This window comes from Pogoniulus pusillus, chromosome 14 (genome assembly GCF_015220805.1).
Source record: "Pogoniulus pusillus isolate bPogPus1 chromosome 14, bPogPus1.pri, whole genome shotgun sequence".
Classification (NCBI taxonomy): Eukaryota; Metazoa; Chordata; class Aves; order Piciformes; family Lybiidae; genus Pogoniulus; species Pogoniulus pusillus.
The window spans coordinates 14143235-14160499 of NC_087277.1; the positions used below are offsets into that span (position 1 = coordinate 14143235).

The following is a 17265-nucleotide window of genomic DNA, read 5'->3' on the forward strand; positions in this document are numbered from 1 at the left end:
CAACTATTCAAGCTGAAGCAGATCATTTTGCTTGGAGGCCTTTTGCTTTTAGAAAAAAAAAAGGAAACTTAGATCCACAAAAGCAAAGAGGTAGAAATATCTGAAACTTGGGGTGATCTGAGACAGCTGCTTTCAGATCTTTTCTATACTTGATCAAAGAAATTTAAAGCCAGCTCAAAGTGTGGGTTACAGAGGAAATGATGGAAGTCAGCTCACTTCGGTAAGTGGCCTCATCACTGGGTGAAAGTTTTCCTCCTGGCTGTCTTCCAGTGAGTACTGCTAAGGAGGGCTGAGAAGCAGAGAGCTGAGATGCAGAGAGCTGTGCTGAGGAGCCTGTAGTTTGGTGTGAGAGATACCCCTGGGAGCAGGAAAATGTAGATGCAGAGCCCTGTTGTGTCTGAGGTAGAGAGGTCAGCCAAAGGGAAGAAGAAATTATAATGTCTTCCGCAGTAACTTCCATTTATTTTGCATGGTCCAGTATAGAAAGAGTCAAACCACTCAAGAAATCTGAAACAAAATATCACTGTTCCAGGTGAAACTAGCTCAGCTTTTGCGTTGTTCTGACTCACTGTATTCAATTTGAATTTCTGAATGCATTTGCATCAAATTGGAACTGTCTCTGAAAATGCATGTCCAGCTGCAAACTTGTATTTTCCTCTACTGATGAATTTCACTCCATTCTGTAGCTGGTTGCCTGTTTCCATGTCTATTCTTGAACTGACCTGTTGGTATTCTTTTCAGCAGTCTCTGAAAGAAAAGAAGATAAAGATGGAGCCCTGTCAAGATGCCCACTCTAATCCATTGCCAAGGCAAGGATTTTTGTGTGTAGCCTAGCCAAATGGCTGGCTTGATAATTTCTTGTGAGCCTCAACCAGATCCCTTCCTTCCCTAGGAGGGTGAGGCAATGCAAACAAAAGGCTTGGATGCTCTTCTGGCTTGTGACAAATGCACAAGCAGGTAGGAGAAAGAGTATATTTCCTTCCAATTCTCCAAGACAATGGGCAGCTGGAAGACAATGAAGCCAAACCCTTGTGCTCCAGCATAGGAACACCATAGGCGTGCTGGAACTCAACAGCACAACAGCTGGGGGCTGGCAGCTTCACCAGGAGAAGCATCTGCTGTGATTCAGAAAAAAAGAGGTGGGAAAATCAGCACCAACCACCTGGAAAGACTGTTTATTTTTCTTCCCCTGGTCCCATTTAAGCATTATCCTCATATCCCATGTTTCTGACCACTCAGAAGAATAGCCACTCATTCTCCTCATGAGTAATTGACAATTATATCTTCCCACATCTGTCTGCATGTGACAAAGAATGCACCTCAAGTTGAGTCTCTGCAGGCCAGTGGGGTGGGTGTTAAATCCTGTGAGGAGCTTTGGTTTTGTTTCATTCAGTTCGGTTCTCTAGAACTCTGGATAATGAACTTGGTGTTTACAAGCTGGATGAATTAAGCAGCATTCAGCTTAATAAGGCAGATGCTTAATCAGGGAGGAAATTGTCATGTATGTGAGGTATGTGGTCCAAAGCGTGATGCGGGAGAAAGTGGGCAAAGACCTGCCTGCAGAGAGCAAAGCAAATATCCATGTACCCTCTTTGGGCAACCTAACATACCCACAGTCATGTAGATGTTTCCCCTCTGCTTACACAGGTCTCAGAAGTGGCTTTTTACAGCACCATTTGTCAGCATTCAATAGCTTTCTGCTTGGTCTTAAGATTTATTATTCATATTACAATATCACTTCGACACTGTGCATTGACTGAGATGGAAGTTACCTGGACCATAAAGATGATCCCAAAGTAAGCCTGTAAGGTTAGACTGAGTTTATCTTTTCCTTGTGTGCATTAAAAAAATGAGACTGTGGTATTTACTGTCTTCCAGCTGAGCAGTTCTGACCTTGGATGTATTTGTGGTTGATATGAACAGGAAATTTCCATTTCCTGCATGACCCTGAATGGCAAGCAAAACTCCAAAAGCTTGTTGCCAAACACATCTAGATTTTCCTTTATTTATGGCAGTAGAATAAATGGATAGCCAAGTCTCATTGCCTAGTGTTTGAATGTGTGATACTGCCTTACCTATTTCTCTTTTCTGCACTTTCATTTCAGTAATAGTAGATTGCAGATACTGGAATGTGTAGGGTGTAGCTACAGATAAGAGGAAATCCTAAGTGTGAGAATCTCAGGTGTAAGCTTCAGAGGAGGCAGAAACTCAGCCTCTCTCTGCAGCAGTAATGGGATCCTGAGGAGGGGCTAAATACTGGAGTATTTGAAATGAAGGCATGTGTTTGCAGGCTTCCGCTCTCCTTTTTCCTCCCAGGACTTGACTCTTTTTCTAAACATTATGCAAGTTCTTTGTCTTTTTTTTTTTTTTTCCTGAAGCTCTTGTGCCTTTAAATTTTCAGCTTCCTGCCATTCTGTTGTTTTTAGACTTGGAGGTCAGTTTTTAGTCCCTGGTACATGCTTAAATTTTCAAAGAAACTGGAAAATGTAGAGCTTATGAGAACAGCCCTGATGACACTGGGAGAAACACTCAAGTACCCAAGTAAGGCATAAATTTAAGAGTTTGGTTGAGTAGTTTTAAACCTGGAATAATGCTACAGAAGTAGGGCAAATTGTCTAGATTTATGCTTGGTATTTCAAAGCAGAATCAGTACTTAATTTATTTTACCGAGAGCATGTCTAACACCTTAATAGATAGGTGCTCTGTTGTATAAATGCAGTTAATGAGGATGATTTGAGACTTCCTGTATACTGTACTTCTGAAGGTTTACTGTAAGATATTGCACTTGCAGCAGAAATTGCAGAAACCACCATGTCCCCATGGTACATTATGTGCAGCACTTCCCAGTGGCAGTAAATGTTCTGGCTTAATCAAAAAGATCACATTTCTTTCTATTACTACCTGCCTAGAGAAGCTAGAATAACTTTTGGGCAAGGAATACATTAGTTTAAATCTTAAATTTCTGAACTAAATTAGACCAAGACTTGCAGATGTAATTCATATGTCCTCCATTACTTCCAATCTCTTTCTTTTTCTCTGGCTAACTTAAATTTGTGTGAGAAGTGCAGCACTGCCAGAAACAATTGTGCTGGTTGGAAGCTCGGCATGGGCAGGCATGACATCCAGGCATCCCCAATGTCCTGGGACATTGCTCCCCAGCCGTAGCACAGCCCAGATGCCTCGCTGATCACCTCCTCCTGTTGGAGGTTGTTTAGCTAAACTGTGCTTAGCAAATTGTCTGCTCAGCCAAAGTCGCTCTCGTATTTGTTGCAAATTGTCCTCAAGTAGCTATGGTAGTTTTAGATTTCAATCACTATGTTCTGCTATTTGTGACGTTCATGGTAAAAATTTCTTTGGGCATTTTTTGGCTTTCAGGCTCTTCCTCACCTGATCCACGCAGGCACATCTTTCAGCAGTTTCATCTCTACCTGTTGTGATGCTTGAGCATCTCAGTTTGCTAAAGTGAGGATAATGCTGGTTACCCAGCCACCACACATGCCTGTCATGAAGATTTATGAAGTGATATTTTCAAAGTGTAAAGCATTATTTATGCTAGGTGCTGTGATCTATCAATAACAAATGGGATAAACATTGGGTAGTTAAATATTTAAAGCAGAGTCTTTGGAACTGGGACATCTGTGGCCTTTTTCAGCACTGCTAATGGATTCCTGCCTGTGCCTGGACAAGACACTTCCTCATTCTTCCCATTCCTCCCCACTCCCAACTTCTATGTAGTACATCTGTTTAGCTGTGAACTCTTCTGGTGAGCATCAATGTAATAGGTGTTAGCTGTGAGGCAGATACAGTACGTCCTGGATGCTCATTAAGCCCTTAAGGCTTTGGATGGAAGATTTCAGCCCAGTCTGAGTCCAAGGATGAAAAGCAAAGTCATCCAGGATGAAAGAGGAAAATCATCTCTACCACCAACTACCTTAAGTTTTATTTCAGCTCTAAGCTTTCCTGTTATTGTCTGCTCCCAATATTATATCTCTGTAGCTTTGTGTGCCAGGGCCATTTTAGGGTGTCACTGTGTCACAGCTCTGGGAAGCTTCTGGCTCAAGGAAATGATAGCTGCAAAGTGATAGTGCAGTGGCCTGAGACAGAGAAGATGGCTGAAAATAGACCATTTAAGCATTCCTTTTGCTTTTAAACTCTGATCTGACAAATAGAAACCAAACACATATTCATGCTACTTTGACAATAAACATTGTCACCTTTTAAAAGAGATCTCGTTGGTGCATTTTTCCTTATGTCAGAGCTCAAGTATATGGATCCATAGCAAGGTGCCTTCTCCTTTTGTATCATACCAAAGTATTGTCAGAAAGGAAGTACTGCAGACAGTTTATTAAATAGAGGAGTGGACATGGATCCAGTCACACAGAGACTTTAGTCCCAACTCTAGGAGAGATCATTAGCTGACTCAGGGTTTATGATTCCCAGCTGTACATCTTGGAAACTGACACATCTTTAGTGGAACTTCCCACTTATCTATGTATTTTGGTCATTTACTCATACAAGTATTTCCCTCGCCCAGGAAGTACATTTTAGTCTGCTGTCCATTTATTTGACTGTGATCCAGTGAATACCCAACACAGACATCTTGTATAAATCACATCCAAGGCACATTTGTGGCAGTATTCCTTCAAAAGACCACAGCACAGTACATTTCATCCCTGGAATCTTGGTTCCAGCTTCTGATTCAACTTGAATGTGTATATTTTGTGATGGAAGATTTTTCTTCCTGCAGTACTTAATGTTCGGAGAGAGTTTAATCAAGAAACATGAGTAATTGGCATTAACATTCACTTCTGAGCAAGAGAACAGCTTTGATAGCATCTATACTCATTAAACTTTTCATTCCAAACACTGTTCATTACAGCGAGCGCTCTTTGTATTGGCTTTTACTTTGTAAATACAGCGCAGATTCTGCTCTGCACACAGGCATGCCTTGAACAAACAGTCTGTGCTTGGAGAAAAGTAGAAAGTTGTAACTGTTGAAAAGAAACAAGTGGAACACTGCAGGTGCTTTGAGAAAATTTCTAAGCAGTCTGCAGCACAACAGAAAAAGCTGCCACGACAAACGCAAGGCTTGTTTACTGGCTGCCTAATTGGAATGAGTAGGGTTGATTTCATTCACAGATGGAAATGAGTTTTTGGAAAAGTTCAAGCTTCAGCTAGGAGGCCTGGTGAAAGTTTGTTGATGTGCACTTATGGAACCAAGACCACTTCATGCAGTGCAGGATCACAAAAACTATCAGCAGCAAAACATGAGGGAGCCAGACAGGTCTGGGTGCTTTGCACTTCTACCTGCTTATGTTAAAATCCTGAACAACAAATGGGTACTAATCTCCAAAGTGACTCTCTCAGTGTGTCTGCACCATACTCCCTGTCTTCCTGCCACTCGAATTAGTACAGGTGAGAGACAGTTAAGCCCCTCCTTCCCCCTCTCACTCTCCCCCATTTACTTTTTAAAATGCATCTTAACTACAGAAGCATGAATAAGCACTTCCTCTGTTCACTGTGGCAAAGAAGCACACAGAGTAATGCTGATTTTCAGCTAGCTTATAAAATAACAATAAGAATATTGTGTTACTGAAATATCTAAGATAGCCCTAGGGCAGAAGATAGAAAGTGTGTTCTGTGTCAGTTCACCCCTTCACTCTCTAATTAAATTTGCACCCAAATCAAGTAGTTCAATGTCTCAATTTGTTTAATGAGTTGACTTGACAAATAGATAATTTTCTCTTTTAGCAATTACCCTGAAAATGTGAGACAGCAGGAGCCCTGCTTTTCATATCAGCACAAACAGGCTGTGGATCCTGGTCTGGTGTTCTATGACACCTAACATTTTCACAACTTTAAAGCCTTTCTCGGGTGATGTGCTGTCTGTTATTTCAAGTAATGCTGACTACATCTGCGTCGAGTGAAGTACAGAAATGCCAATTGCTTTATGCCCATGTTTGAGGGTAATGTACCAGTGCAAGAACTCTGGAATCCCCGTTGCCTGCTGTGACCATATGACCTGTGTTTTCAGTCATTTCTGCACCCTGCATGGCAACCTGCGGCTAGCCAAAGAATTTCAAAGAACTTCAGCCTATTGGTCCATGGCTTCCTGGGAATGGTATAACCAAGAGTCAGAAGTCTCAGGGACCACTGCTCCTTAAAAGAACCTCCATTTGAGAAAAATTGCCTTAGGATCACCTTTCTAATACCAGTATTGTATGAATCACAGAATGTCAGAGGGGAAAGGACCTCGAAAGATCATCCAGTCCAACCCCCCTGCCAGATCAGGATCACCTGTACCAGATCACACAAGAACATGTCCAGGCAGGTTTTGAATATCTCCAGAGAGGGAGACTCCACAACCCCCCTGGGCAGCCTGTTCCAGTGTTCTGTCACCCTCACAGTGAAAATAAATAATCCTCATGTTTAAATGAAACTTCCTACGCCTGTGAAATTTATCTGGTTAGGCTCTTCATCCTGTGCATAGCAATGCAACCCAAGAAACAGGGCTTTGCTTGGTTTAGGTCAAAGTCTTCTTTCACTGAACTACATGTGAAACTTTGCCATAATGAAGAATGTAACAGTTGAGTGCCCCCAGGTAACAATTTCTCAGTCATCTCTTCCTAGATATGTTTTTCAAGCCCTTTCCAGAGAAAAGGCTTAGGTGAGATCAAGCCATCCTTCCCTTTGGCCACGCTTGAGGCTTGTCTGGGAGGCTGGCTCAGCATGAAAGAAACTTGCTCCCTGGTTACCTATGAGTGAAAGTGCTGCTAAATCTCACCTTTCCCTCTTGTTCTCTGTCCCAAACTCTTTCCTCATATGACAGCTGCTATGAGGCATTCGTAGGATAACACTTGCAGTAAGTCCATGCCAGGGCAGAACATCTTGATGCCATTTTCCTATTGCCCAGCAGCAGCAGAGTGAAGAAGCTGTAGCCCACTGGAGAGATACTTGCCACACGTTGGTGGCCACAGTTTCATTTTTCCTCTGTGCTGTAAACATCTATTTGCTTGTGAAAAAGTAGTTATGGGTTACTCTAGCCACTCAGCTTGCCATTTATCATTGCTTCTTTCCTGCCTTTTCTTTACTCATCTAGGCTTTGTTCTCTTCTTTCTTAGAGATCCAGCAGAATCTCAAAGTGGAGTAACAACTCTGTCTTGAAAGTATGCACCACCTCACGGCTGTTAGGAGGTGGGAGTGTGAAAATGATCAGTTATCCCAAGGTGGCTGATATGCTGTGAAGCCCTGCTCAAATATAACTCAGGGAAACTGGCCTGCAGGACTCCACTCCAAGACTATCTCTGGGTCTTGCAAAGAGTAGGGAGGGAAATCTGTCCAGAAGAACGAAAGTGAGAGAGACTGAGCAAGAACCCTTATGATAGAGCCCTGATGAAACAGAGAATGAGCTTGAAGAAAGCATGTGAGGGCAGAACAAAGGGAAATTATATCAAAGATAAGAGCATGAAATATGGGCAAGAAGGAGCAACAAAAGACCTCAAGGACAGAATTAGTGACATAATGAAAGGGGTTAAGGACTGTCAGAATATAGCTACACAGTCTGAATGGTAATGAATAAGGATTTTACCTGCAGTGCTGTGAACGATGAGAAGGAAAGCAGGTGGCAGAGTGTTAGCCAGAAGGGACTTTAACTCAGTTCTTCAGACCTCAGAAGCTCATTGGAAGAAAGTGGGATGCTCCTGGGAGAAGACTTTCCTGGGGGATTCATGAGTCTTTCTGGATGGAAATATCGTAGAATGGCCTTCACACAGATTTTTCCCGTTGCTGGCTTCATTTCTAGCTGGAAATGGAAGGTGAAACAGAAAAATAGATATTTCTTTTCCTCCAGCAAGCCTCAGTCACTGAAATATTGAGTGAGTCTCTAAGTTTGGGTTAATCAATGATAGTCTGGTCAAACTTGTCACTTACAGACAAAAGTGTATATATGCTGGAAGAGAAAACAAGACCAGAAAAAATAAACATTATTGACAATGACCTTTGAGCAAAAGTGGATTTTTTTACTGTTGTTACCCAAGTATATTTTAAACCTCCTTTATCAAACTTCACAGTAGCAGTCAGAACTAAGTTCAGAGACCTTAGTTCACAGTAAGGAGCTTGATTAAATGAACTGATTCATCAGAAGTTCAGAGTGTCTTCCAAAACAAAGTTTTAATTAGTTGTGATGCTTTTTCTGTTCCCTGGGTCTTTGACATGTCTTCTGTGATGCCTTGGACTTTTCAGCTTGGCTTCCTAGTAAAAGAAGAATGAGTGACCCTAAGTCTGGAGTGTTCCAAGTGTTTTGTCACTAGACCTGGAAAAAACTATATGGAATTTTCTTATTTTTCTATGCTAAAGAGAATAACCTTAAGGAAAAAGAAGCCTCTGTTTATTCTTGGAGCTCATGCTAAACAGAAAAATCAGTATGGTACAGCTGAAACTAAGTATAAAACAATATCTAGGTTAAACATTAGCTCATACTAAGAAAAATAGTCTTGAAGATTATGCGGAACCATAGTGTCTGCTGATATGTTTTCTGGATGTGTCATGGTAGGCATTTTACTCTGAAAAAGTCAGGGTAGGGTTGTTTTCTTTAATGTTGATTAGCTCAATTTTGGCTAGAAGAGTCAAATTCACTAAAGGAGAGATGGAGAAATATTGCATACCAGCATGATAACCTTATGTGACAGCGTAGTCATGATAAATAAGCTATACATCTAGAAGTTCAGTCTGATACATAGTCTGGACCAAAGGGTTCTCTTGCAATGTGATGATCTATTGTATTGCCCAGCCAACTGGAGTGGCATTAAAATGAATTATACCAGGGCCCTGGTTTGGAAATTGTCTAGTCCATTATTTTTTAAGTACAGATTTCTTAAAGGGCAGAAGGAACCTTGGAGAAAGAGAATGAATTGGAAACAAATTGTAACCATGACATTCTGCCCTCTTTCCTCTCCTTGCCATTTTTGGCAATTAGAGCATTATTTCCCCTTTCCTGTCAAGGACCATTAAGGTTTGAAAAAAGGCTTTTCAGTCTTTTGCCTTTGTTCTGATTTGCAGAAAGGGAAGAAAGAAGTCATTTATCCTTCCATGCCTGCACATCTGCCTCTGTGCCTCCTTTTTCCTATTAGGTGTACCTTTCTTGCTTTCTGGTAAAGTTGCATAAAGTGTACATAAAAGATGGACCAGTGAGTTGCCTGGGCTAAACCCTCAGTACTTTACAACTCTTTCATGTTGCTGTACTCTTCGACTAGTCTGTGTGCTCACACATTTCTCTGCATTGATAAAAATCATACTTCTTCATATTCTTGTTCTTCCAGCTGATTCATGTTAGAAGGTCTCCAAGTCATCCAGTCCATTCTCAGCTTATTAGGTAAGGTAACTTTCTTTTAAGCTACTACATCTTTTGTATTTCTGTTGTAGCAAGAAATCTTTTCAGCACCAGAAATATGCAACACACATCCTTTGGTAATAGCCAGTGCTTTTATCCTCAGAAAGACATCCCAAGATATCCTGTAACACAATGCAGTTTAGATTCATTGCAGCCTGTCTAACTCTCCAAACTCTGATCTTTCCCACACAGAGCACACGTGCAGGTGCTGAGTGGTATTGCTAGAGTTCAACAATTCACAGTGTTATTTGTTTGTCATCGATTTCTTTCTTCATCTCCCCCTCACCTCCATTTGGAAACTGGTCTCTTCCAGGCACTCAGTTTGCATTTTGCTTTCTCTGGCCTTCAGAAAAGTGCACACTTTGGCAAAATATCCAAACAGACCAGGTGCTAACTGTGGGCAAAACACCCTTAATCCTGGATGTGCAAAATTATTTAGTAGTTTATTGATTCTAAAGGAAACTCATAGGTTTCATCTGAATACATACACAGTTGGCTTTGGATGTGCTAATCAGTAGTCTAGGAAAGCTGCTTAGGCCAACATGGCTTTGATTTTACATGAAGTCCTTACAAATGAAGTTCTAATTTTGTACTGCAAGAAATATTGTTTTTTATGTGATCACAGGTTAGTTGCTTATTTTTACAGATTAAAAAAAAAAAACATTGGAGGAAGTACCCTGTTCTGATATTTCATATTGCTGTCTGCATTTCTCACATGGCTTTTAGTAAACTTTTGCTTCTATGGAACCCTCTGTGGTGATGATCAATTTGCACAATTTAATAATTACAAATAATTATATACTTCAGAGTTTCCCAGGGTCATGAGCAACTACTGGTGGATCTGCAGGCACAGAGTCTCTCTCCATGCCCTCCCAAGGCTCCCTTAGAACTTCTTGGTGATGTTAAGCACTTAAACAGCAGGGACTTTCTGGGAACGATCCAGCTTGTTCTGATATTAGGGACCATTTAGCAAATGGTGATAACTAATTTAATGAAGATGAGATGTTAATGCAATTTGTGAAGACAATGCTGTATGGACTCAGGCCTAATGTTCTTTGGCTCTGAAGCATCCTTTTCTGATTTTTTTGAGTGCCATGACATACTAACACACTGACAGCAATGCACAATAAATGGCTGGAGTATTCAGATAATTGTAATTCAACCAAGGTATTTTGTCTGCTCAGCAGTCAAATATCATCAAGACCAGAAGTTTTATCATTCTTGAAAGAATTCATTCCTCAAATAGCTAACTCAAAATGATCAATGTTCTGGAATTCTTGTCACTTATTGTGTAATTTACACTTTGTGTGTAATCTACACATGTTGGGTACTCAAAAGATTGGCCTGTGCTGTTAATATATGACTTTTTGTCAGTCAGTAGAAGGATTCTGACTAATTGTTGGTACTTTTCTGCAGTCAAGGATTATGTCTGCATCTTCTATGAAGCATGACCTCCATCTTCTGTCAGTTCAGAAAAAAAATCCTCGCTTAGCAGGTTACCTTAGAGGTCAAAAAAATCCTGGTTTTATTTCCTGCACCTCACAACTTTCAGCTAAACTGTGGAGTTCCCTGCCACAGGATAAGGTGGATACCAAAAGTTTCTGTGGTTTTAAAAGACATTATACAAGTTAATGGAACCTATTATAATGCACTCTTTCTGTCTAGCAATGATGCTGTTGACAGAGGCCTGATGTAGATTTGTGTACTTACTTTTGGCAGTCATGACTGAAGACAGTTTGGATCACGAACCAGATTCAAAACATGCATGGCCCTGCTTCTGTTTCCGTCCATCATGGCTTGTGCTGAAGCATCAGCTGAAATGGTAGCTGTTAATATTGTTAACAATGACTCACATTTTGCCACAAACCCTGACCATTCTGCCTGATGATGCATAGAAAGAAGTAATGCATCTATCACCTCTAGGTAGACTCCTGATGTTCTCTTTCAGCAATGGAAGCTGCAATAACAGCAGGGTCAGGCTTAACGATAACCCTACTAGCATGCTCACGTTTTTTGCCTCTGGTCAGGTTCTTCCTTTGTGTCCTGGTGGTAGCTGTTGTTTATCCCCTTTCATTTTGCTCATAGACTTAGCACCTGGCAGTTACACTTGTCACATGGCTGGAGGATGATTTCTTATTTGACAGTTGAGGGCCTTTTGGTGTTTGCAGACACTGTCAGTGCTGGTTCTGATAAGAGGCCTTTTATAAATCACTGACTGACATCTTGCTCAACTAGGCACATCTTTAGTTGTGATATTAGGTATTTAGCAGTATTTGTTGATCTGAAAGGAATGGCAATATAAACATTTCTGCTGCGGTCCTGTTAGATATGAATACCTATGACAAAACACTCAATTTTCATTTTCTATTCTCTGCTTGAATCCTCACAGGTATCTCCACAGTGAGAGAAGGGTCAGGGTTATAGATTTTTGCCTCGTCTCTACATCAGAAAATGTTAAAATATTCTTGTTGATATACTGTAAATTTCAAATCCCATAAAGTCTTTTCTTCTTTGTTTGTAATGAAGAAAGAACTGTCAGAATTTACACATAACATTGAAATAGATCTCATTCCCAGCAAGTAGATTTTTAACCAAAGACTGTTTCTTATTTTGCTAACCAACTGAGAATATATCTATTGTGTGATTGAGTCAATGCCCTGTTATTTCAGTTTTGTAATTGTCCCTCTCTGGTCCTCTGAGGAGTTTTTCATCATAGTTAGAATAGACAAATTCACAACCTCTAATTCCACTGCAAGTTTTTGATATAATTTCCTCATCAAGAAGCAAGAGAAAGAGAACAAAAATACATGTTAGCTGCTGATTTCCCTAACATTCCCCCCCATAGTTCTGTGAACACTGAAAGAAAGATCCTCACAGAGATGCAGAGATCAAATGCATGCTTAATATTTCTCTGGATAAATGGTTAATTTTTCTCAACTGTTATGTACATATATAACATAACTCTTGGTCAGAAACTCCTCAATTCTTTGTTGCTGAGATCCTTTAGAGAAGGGAACAGCTTTTTTGCTGCTGAAGGTGCCATGAAAACCCATGGCATGTGATTCTGGTTTATACACTCAGAACAGAAACCTTTTTTTCACACTTAAATGCTTAGTTGAAAAAGGCTTGCTCTTATGACATGATACTTTAGGAAATACGATCAAGATCCAAATAACAAAGCAGTTTAGACAACCACCATCAGTGAGCAGACATCCATCTTCATTTACAGAACATAGAAATAGTGTGAGAGTATAACGTAGCTGGAAAGGACTGAGGAGAAACTGAGACAAGATAGGAGTAGGAGTCGACATAACATATTCCTTGAAAACCCACATCTCCATTTCTAGAACTATTCTTTTTCCAGATAGAGTTTCCAGGCTCACCAACTTTCAGGATGTGTGATTTAACAACAGAACACAGCAATTTTAAGGGTTTTTGTGGTTTTTTTTCCTGTTTCTTTTTATAAGCAGTCTTCACAGATTAAAACACAAAAAAAAAAAAAAAAAAAAAAAAAAACAAACAAACCCAAAACCCAACTAAACCAACCAAAAAACCAACCCACAAACCAGTGTTTGGCTCCAGTCAGAAAACAAAATTCTCACTCTCTGGTATGTTGTGCAAATCTATAACAAGAAAATGAACTCCTGCCAGAAGCAGCAGGGAGACAAGGCAGATATATTAAAGAAGAGAGGATGGCTAGTTGGAGGGCAGGAACAAACGATGCAAAGATGGCAACAGGATGCTTTAATTTTCAAACTAAATCTGGAATTAAGTCGTTTCAGGAGAATGGCACTGCACCAGTACAGTGAAACAGAAAACTAAAGTGCTTAACCTTGGAAGATGAGAGATGTCTAAACCAAATCCCCAACATTCACAGCAAGCAAGAAGTGGAAATAAATTTCTGGCTACATGCTTAGGTTGCTGCTGTCAAAACCTCCAATGACATTCGACGCAGTAAATGAGATTGGAAGGTAAATTCAGAGTCAACATTTGCCCCAGGTTCTTCTGACAAGTAGATGTACAGTGATGGTCATCAGGATCCTCTGCCAGTGGAAGAACATGTCCTAGGACATGCTGAAATTAAATTATCATTAGATAAAGTGAGTTGTAAGAAATTAGCATTCATATGTGCAGTCCTTTGAACCGAAAGAGCAGGTACCCTGTGAGGAGAGAGGAATGAAAACCCATGAGTGTGTTTCTGGGAAAGCAAGTGCTTGGTCTTGGGGAACTGGGACCTATAATATTCCTTACAAAATGGAAGAACTTAGCATTAGAAAGCAAAACACAATCTAATGAACATGAAGAGACATGCATATACAAGATTCCAGAGTCCTGGAGGCACAAGCCATAAGAAGGAACTGCCTCATTTTGCCCAGATAATTTGTTCCATCCCCAAAGCATAGTTCCTTTAAGAGCTGTGAATTATATTAGAATAACAGGCAGCTGTGGCACTTTCCTTACACAGCAGGTGCTCAAAGTTCTCCAGAATGCTGTCACAATCTCATTTCTGGTTCATAAAAAGCATATTTAATCTTTGTTTTTACAAAGCTTTCAGATACTGTTTCAGAGCTTTGTTAAACCGGGATTTATTAGTGACACAGCATAAGGAAATTTGCAAAGCTGCTTTATTTTTCTGAGCAGTTGTTTAGGGATAAAGGTCTTCAAAGACATGTCATTGTTTCCATGTCACTGTCTGTATATGAGCCAGAAATTTAAAAGCAGGTTTTGATCTTGTATACACACACACACACACATATATAAACACACATATATTTGCTCTTCATTCAGAGGAATGCAACTGATTTCAGTAGAAGTTGCTTCCAAGTTAAAATGGTGTTACAGAACAGCCCTTAGAAGCAGGAGTATAGTACAGCAAGTTAAAAATCACCCAAGTGCATTTACTGTCCTAGCTAGGATTTAAAAGTCTTGAAAATCTTATTTATGTAATTTTTATTTCCCTTTAACCCTTTGGCAATAGCTGGTAGGACTCCTGCCATAAACACTAATGAATTTTGCATTGAATTCTGACTCTTGGCATTTAGGGCTTAATAAAATCTTCTTTTCCTTTATCTGGAAGATTCCTTTTCTGCTAATTGGTGTCAACATCAATCAAGATCAGAGGTGCAGCAACACTAGTTTAAAGGCCTTTTGCTCATCTGCTTTATACCCCAAGTACTCTGGAGCTGTAGGCAACTTACACATAAAAGTTGCAATAAATGTCCTTTCACACTAACATGTACAGAAATCTTGGAAACTGAAAAATTGTGTTGTTGCAATAAATTAAAAGCTGCTTCCAGAGGTGCATCAGTTACACAAGCAGTATTTTGAGTGTATGAGGCTGTGCTAAATAGTTTGTGTAGCTGTAGAAGAGCTTCCTGCAGACCTTAAAAAAATGTAGGTGACACTGGGGAGCAAGATTTTGGAGGGAGCTCCCCTGGAGCACCATGCATTTGCATGTGTAGTTAACATATGTGGCAGAGGTATTCATAGAATCTTAGAATCACAGAATTGTTTAGGTTGGAAAATACTTTTCAGATCATTGAGCTCAAGAGTTAACCTAGTACAGCCATGCCCACTACTAAACCATGTTGTTAAGCACTGGATCGAGGGCTCTCTAAATATCTCCAAAAGATGGGGACTCAACCACTTTCCTGAGCAGCCTGTTCCAATGCCTGACAAGCCTTTCCACAAAGGTATTTTTCCTATTATCAATCTAAATCTCCCCTGGTGCAACTTGAGGCAATTTTCTCTTATCTTATTGCCTGTTACTTTGAAGGAGAAACCAACACCCACCTTGCTACAATCTCCTTTCAGGTGGTTGTAGAGGGCAATAAGGTCTCTCCTCAGTTTCTTTTTTTCCCAGACTAAATATTCCTGTTTCCCTCATCCACTCCTCATAAGACTTGTGGTATACACCCTTCATGAGCATCACTATCTCCAGCACCTCAGAGTCTTTCTTGTAGTGAGAAGCTCAAAACTGACCACAGTATTTGAGATGCAGTCTCACCAGTGTCAAGCACAGAGGGACAATTTCTTTCCAAATTATTTCTTGGCTACACTATTTCTGATGCACACCAGCAAGCTGTTTGCCTTCATAGCCACCTGGGCATACTGCTGGATATTCAGCCAGCTATTGAGCTATTGACCAGCACCCCCCAGGTCTTCTTTTGCCATGCACTTTCCCATCTACTCAGCCATAAGCCTGTAGCATTGCTTGGGGTTGTTGTGAGCCAAGCACAGGAGCTGACACAACTAACCCACGACTCATAGGAGTTATACTGTGCAAAGGCCCTTTTTCTCCTTCAGGAAAGACATATGCCATCTGTTGTTCTCAGGCCTGCTCTTGTGTAGACTGATCCTTGATCAGTCCATTGCTGCACTCCACTGCTGATCACGCTGACACTTGAGTGTCTTGCCTTGGCAACTCAAGCTGTTAGATGTCTGCTAAGAAATTCACTTTTACCTTCTATGTTCAGAGCTAGTAGTTAGAGGGATTAAAATCTAGGATCAAGATCAGTGAAATCCACAGCTTGAGACAGCTAGCACAATAAGATCAATACAAGTGACTATGGAGATTTCACCAAGGATCTAATTAAACACCTCAAGTGGATCACTTTTATCAAGCTGGACAGGGACTTAATCTCAGTCTTTCCTGGACTAGGATTTCAGGAAACATTTCAGAACTGCAGACTTCATACTAACACACAACAAATCTCTCAGCTCTTTCTTTCAGCTGGTGTTAAGGTGACCAGGATGCTACTTCACAGAATCACACCGAATCACAGAATGTTAGGGGCTGGAAGAGACCTTGAAAGATCACTGAGTCCAACCCCTCTGCCAGGGCAGGATCACCTATAGCAGATCACACTGGAACACTGTATATGTCCATTTCCACCCCATTTGCCTCCATTTTGTCCCTTTTTCCCCCCAAACCCCAGAGCATCTGGGCTCTGTTGGAGTCTCCTCCCACCCCAGGTGTGACCACTTTGACCTCCCCGCCCACTCCTCTTTTTAACTGGCTCCAGGAAAGGCAGAAGCCTCAAGCTTGCCCAACTGGGCAGAGGGGTCCTTCTCCCATCATCACTGGTGAGTCCTTGTGGTGCACACTGGGTGAATGGTGGAGGGGATCAAAGGCTGGGGGGCCTGGTGGTGGCCCCCCAGTTAGGTAGGATAGAATCTTGATGCTCAGTCTAAGATCACCCATGGATGATGGCTGTGTCTCCTTAGGCTGAGCTCTCCTCTTTAAGTGCTTCTTTCTGCTCACTTGTAAAGCTGTAAGAAGGGTAGGACTAAATCCAGGCCTGATCACCTGCTTGTCGCAATGAGCAATGGGACAGTCTGCCTTGTCTTGTTTTGCAGAGATGTCTTAACAACCTATTTTATTATTCTTTGTGACAATCCTAGATCAAAATGGAGCTATGGCAAAATAGTCCTTCTTGTCTTTGATGAGATGCTCCTCTGAATGCTTCTGACACAGTGCCTTTCATGTTGACAATACCTGTTTGCTTCCTTGTTTCTGGGGGCAGTTCAGCACTGGCTGATGTCAAAAGTAGCCTTACTGTGAGTAAAGTGTAAGATTTTATCCTTGTGGGCCGCCAACCTGGTAACTTTCCCTGGAAAAATGTCTTTTGATGCTACTCCATTATACAGTGCAATACAAGGCTGCCTCTGGTCAATAGACCAATAGCAAATCTTTCGGTGTCCCGTAGGCCATTGTGCATTTTGAGTAATAGCTGCCTGGGGAGCAAGTTAATGCCAGGAGCAGGCATTGTTTGCTGTAACTCACATGAATAGCTATGAACAGAAAGGCTGAATGTTGCGATGACAACACATCAATAAGCAAAGCCACTTTCTCCACCTTTTGACATGAATTACCT

The 17265-nt window shown here is 40.9% G+C and overlaps 1 long non-coding RNA gene across 1 annotated transcript; it reads right to left on the reverse strand.

Moving 5' to 3' along the window:
- Positions 1–652: 652 nt before the first annotated feature.
- Positions 653–11295, reverse strand: LOC135181052 (uncharacterized). The gene is made up of 3 exons (XR_010304681.1): positions 11099–11295; positions 7589–7801; positions 653–747 (listed from the first exon to the last, which is right to left on the reverse strand). It is a non-coding gene; the product is annotated as an uncharacterized LOC135181052 (long non-coding RNA).
- Between the last annotated feature and the right edge of the window lie 5970 nt (positions 11296–17265).